This window comes from Meleagris gallopavo, chromosome 1, assembly GCF_000146605.3.
Source record: "Meleagris gallopavo isolate NT-WF06-2002-E0010 breed Aviagen turkey brand Nicholas breeding stock chromosome 1, Turkey_5.1, whole genome shotgun sequence".
Classification (NCBI taxonomy): domain Eukaryota; kingdom Metazoa; phylum Chordata; class Aves; order Galliformes; family Phasianidae; genus Meleagris; species Meleagris gallopavo.
This window is the reverse complement of record NC_015011.2, coordinates 29,267,582-29,272,831: the sequence shown is the minus strand read 5'-3', so window position 1 is coordinate 29,272,831 and position 5,250 is coordinate 29,267,582. Positions and strand designations below refer to the sequence as shown.

At 57.6% G+C, this 5,250-nt stretch overlaps 1 pseudogene; it reads right to left on the bottom strand.

Annotated features, from left to right (window-relative positions):
* Positions 1-3: 3 nt before the first annotated feature.
* LOC100550420 overlaps positions 4-5,250 on the bottom strand; it is a 42,171-nt pseudogene continuing 36,924 nt past the window's right edge.

The window sequence follows — 5,250 nt, the reverse complement described above, 5'->3', positions numbered from 1 at the left end:
ATGTTAACATCTGGACCCAGTTCTGCTGCAGGATGTCTGCTCCTCGTGGTAACATCTGGACCCAGTTCTGCTGCAGGACTTTTGCTCCTCGTGGTAACATCTGGACTCAGCTCTGCTGCAGGTACTTTTGCTCCTCATGGTAACATCTGGACTCAGCTCTGCTGCAGGACTTGTGCTCCTCATGGTAACATCTGGACCCAGTTCTGCTGCAGGACTGGTGCTCCTCGTGGTAACATCTAGACCCAGTTCTGCTGCAGGATGTCTGCTCCTCGTGGTAACATCTGGACTCAGTTCTGCTGCAGGACTTGTGCTCCTCGTGGTACCTCTTGGACCTGGTTCTGTTGCAGGACTTGTGCTCCCCATTGTACGATCTGGACCTAGTTCTGCTGTGGGATATGTGCTTCCCATGATACCATCTGGATTCAGTCCTGCTGTAGGACCTGTGTTATTCATAGCACCGCTAGGGTCTGGTTCTACTGAAGTGTGTGCACCTCCCATGTTACCATCTGGGTCCAGTTCTGTTAGAGGATGCATGCTCACAGTACCTTCTGGACTCAGTTCTGTTATAGGATCTGTGCTTTTCATGGTACCTTCTGGAGCTGGCTCTGCTGTGGGATATATGCTCCACATGGTGCTTTCAGGACCTAGTTCTGCTGCACGTTGAGAGCTCCCTACAGGACCTTCAGAACTCAGTTCTGCTGAGGGATGTGAAACCCACAAGGTCCCTTCCAGACTCGGTTCTGCTGTAGGAGCTGCACTCTTCGCGGTACCTTCTGGATCTGCTGCTACTACTACAGCAAGTGTGCTCCCCATGGGATCCCCTGGACCTCTTTCTCCCAGGCTGTGGTTACTCCATATGGCAGCACTTGCCTGGAGCCTCGTGGTAAGGGCTAAGTCCTGCTCTGCATTAGACCTGGTGCTCTGCGTGACACCAGCAATCTCCTGTCCCATATTGCCTTGGGTAGCACTAACGGCATCCCGTCCTGCCAGACCCTGGGTGCTCCTGGTGGAACCAACTGGAACCTGTCCTGCTTGAGGCTTGGTGCCTGGTGTGGTCCCCACCAAAACCCAACGCCTGGTGCTCTGGTTGGCTCCCACAACAATCCGCTCTGCTCTGGGATGGGCAATCCACATGGTACCAAGCGGATCCCGTCCCACTTTGGGTCGAGTGATGCGGACGGTGCCAGCTGGATCCCATCCTGTCTTGAACCTATTGGTGCCAGCTGGATCCTGTCCTGCTTTGGTTTTGTTGATGCCAACTGGATCCCGTCCTGCTTTGGTCTTGTTGATGCCCACCAGATGCTGTCCTGCTTTGATTTTGTTGAAGCCAACAGAATCCCGTCCCACCTTTGACCTGTTGGTGCCAGCTGGATCCAATCTCACTTTGGTCTTGTTGAAGCCAACAGAATTCTGTCCTACCTTGGACCTGTTGGTACCACCTGGATCCAATCTCACTTTGGTCTTGTTGATGCCAACAGAATCCCATCCCACCTTTGACCTGTTGGTGCCGACCAGATCCAGTCCCACTTTGGACCTGGTGGGGCCACCAGTCTCCCGTCCTGCCTTCAGCCTGGTGACACCAGCTGCCTTGGGCTTGGTGCTCTGGATGATGCCAGCTGGATCCTGTTCTGCTTTGAGTCGGGTGATCCTGATGATACGGATGGGATCTCGCCCTGCTTTGGTTGAGGTGGCACTGACTCGACCTTGTCCTGCAGATCGTGTGGTGGTGCTGGAGATACTGGTGGTAGGATCCTCTCCTGAGGATCGTGAGGTAGTGCTGGGGACATTGGTGTTTGGATCCTGTCCTGTGGCTCTTGTAGTGGTTCTAGTGACACTCGTAGTTGGATCCTGTCTTTGGGGATGCATGGGAATGATTGTGGTCAGTATCTGTCCTAGAGGACGTCGAGGGATGGTACTGGCTGGACCCCGTCCTGGGGGAGATGGGGAGGTCCCCACAGGTGACAAGTCTTCTGGTCCTGAAAGCAGTGAGGGGAAATTCAGTCCCCTTCCCACAACCCTTCTATCTGTGGGAGTCCTCCCTTTCCCCTCACCAGGGTGATTCTCATGGACAGTGTGCATCCCCAGAGGCTGGGACATCCCTTGGGGACATGTTTTTGGGAGCACTGGAAGGGACCCCAGAGGCACGCACCGTGGAGTCTATGCCCACAGAAGTGACAGGGTACAGGATATAGGATCACTGCCCTTTACCAGGTACACCTTACCTGTGCAGATGACAGCGGCATCCTCTCGGTGGTCACAGTTGTGCCTGCCCCAAGGCTCAGCCGGGCAGTGCCACAGTGCAGCCTCCGTCCCATTGCACTTCACGTCATCCAGCCATATGGGGCCAATGCCAGGGCCAAAGTGGGCGCTGCGGAGGGCTTTGCGTGCAGCCCCACAGCCCAGCTGCCTGCAGACCACAGCCGCATCCAGCAGGCCCCAGCCATCATCACAGACCGTGCCCCAGCTCCCTGCATGCAGCAGCTCCACACGCCCTGCGCAGCGCCCAGGGCCCCCAGCCAGACGCAGCAGGAACGGGGCTGGGGAACGACCGGCACCGCATTACCGCCAGCACCAACGCAGCTACTGCATTTGGAGATGGAGGCTGCATCCCTGCATCTTCCCTGCTGCATCCCTGATGTATCTTCATCCTCTTTCCATCTCCCCTCCAGCCCACCTCCGGCCTTCCTCCATCCCCTCTCCACACCCACTCCATCCTTTCTCCATCTCCATTCCATCCCCTCTCCATGTCTTCTCCATCTGTCTCCAACCCCTCCATCAACGTCTCTTCAACCACACCTCATCCCCACTCCCCTCACCATCTCCCTCCATCCCTTCCCCATCCCCTCCCCTTTCACAATCTATCCCCAACCCCATCCCATCTCCATCCCCTCTCCATGCCCACTCCATTCCCACTCCATCCCTTCTCCTCCTACCCGTCTGCGACGTCCCTGCCATGGGCCAGCTGCTTGGTGTAGGCTGAGGGGAGCTGGTGCTGCGGGGACGGACGCTCACACGTGGGGGCACAGCAGACGGGGGCACCAGCAATGACCTGGTGGGCAGCTGTTCGGGAGCGGGCTGCATGGGGTCTACCCCAGTCAGCTCATCTGGTGGAGGCAGGAGAGCAGTGTGAGCCTGGTGGTGCACTGTGCACACCTGCCTTGTGCACGCACCTCACTCCATCAGCTCACGTGGTCACTGCTCTCTGCATGTGTTCACATAGCATATGCACTGCACCTTAATGCTGCTGCTTGCAGCACACCCTGCTGCCACCCTGTTTGCAATTTAGCTGCACATGCACCGCCTCAGGAGCACTGCGTGAGCACGGAGACTTCACACAGGCTGCATAAACACTGCATTTCTCTGTATGCATGACAAGAGCACAGCGAGGTGTGAGGTGTGAGGTCATGCCTGCATAGAACTGCATGCCAGGGGCACGCTGCACTTCTCTATAGAAATGCATGTGCTGCATGCACGCTGGGAGCACACCGCACAGCTCTGCAGAGCTGCACGCATTGCAGGGAGCACACCAGGCTGCATGCACGATGCATGGGCACGTACCTGCACAAATAACAGATGCATCCTCCCGGTGGTGGCAGTCGGTGATGCCCAACGGTGCAGCTGGGCACTGCAGCAATGCCGACTCGTTCCCCCAGCACCTCACGTTGTCCATCCAGATGGGGCCGGTGCCCTCACCAAAAAATGCCCCACCAGGTGCAACCAGCGCAGCTCCACAGCCCAGCTGCCTGCAGACCACGGCCGCGTCCGGCAGCCCCCAGCCATCATCACAGACTGTGCCCCAGCACCCGGCGTGCAGCAGCTCCACGCGCCCCGCGCAGCGCCCAGGGCCCCCAGCCAGACGCAGTGGGTATGGGGCTGGGGGATAGGGCACCCACATCACTGCTGGCGCCAACTCTGCTGCTGGGTTTGGGGATGAGGCATGTGTCCCAGCCGTCTCCCTGTCTAACCCTCCCCATCCCTGCTTCTTTCCTGCAGTACCCCATCTCCATCCCCACTGCATTTGCATTCCTTCCCTCTGCACTTCTGCCCACCTATCTGCGCCTATCCAACTCCATTCCCATCCCTATTTCTTCACTACTCCATCCCTTCTCCACGTCTTCTCCATCCCAGATCCTTCCACTCTCCTTCCCCTCCCATCTCCATCCCCAATCCATCTCTAATCCATCTCTAATCCACCTCCAATCCATCCCCTCTTCTTCTCTCTCCATCCCCACTCCATTCCCTCTCCATACTTGTTCCCACCTGGCTCCATCCCCAGTTCCTTCCCTGACACATCCTAGCTCCTGCCTTTCCCATCTCCAGCCCCTCTCCATCTTCATCTCTTTTCATTCCACGTCCATCCCATCTCACTCCCTGCTTGATCCCCACTCCTTCCCTCCCTCCCCTTTCCTTTCTCTACTCCCTTCTCTATCTTTCTCCACCCCTTCTGATTCCAGCCCTTCTGATTCCAGCTCTATCCCCTCTCTATCTCAGCTCTACCCCATCTTCATCCCTATTTCTTCCTGGCTCCATCCCTGCTCTTTCCATGCTCCTTTCCTACTCCATCCCTTTCCCCTTCCCTTTTCCATCCCATCCATCCCTTCTCCCTCCATGCTCCTTCCCAAATCCATCTCATCCCCACCCCATCCCCATCCCAGCTCCTCCAATTCTCCTTTTCTCTCCTATTAAACTATTTTATCACCATCCATCCCATCCCCACTCCATCCCCTCACCATCCCCACCACCACAACCTGTGCATGCTGTCACCCGTGCATCCCATACCGCATGTTCCAATGCAGCCCTACAGCCCCGTGCACGCTCTGTGGGTGCATGCTGCGAAGCCTGAAACCCTGCACCCAATCCCAATGCATGCTGCACCCATGCACTCTATAACCATGCGTGCCATACGGGTGCACTCCACACCTGCACACTCTACACCTGCCATACTGCATCTGTGCATCCCATACTGCACCCTGAACCCCGCGCAACGCTCACGGCCGTGCAACACTCACCGTCTGTTGGGGTGCTGCCAGCACTGCCAGTGGGCTCCGTGGTTCCAGGCAACAGCAGGGGATGAGCTGTAGGGATGCACGCCATGATGGGGGGCTCCCTCTTTTCTCCCCTCCCTCACCCTCACGCCCGCTGCCCACCCGAGCACACAACGCTGGCGTCCTCCTCGTGGGCGCAGACATGGCTGTGCCACCCCCGGTGCCGGCACTGGGCAAGGCGCTGCTCATCGCCTCTGCACCGCAC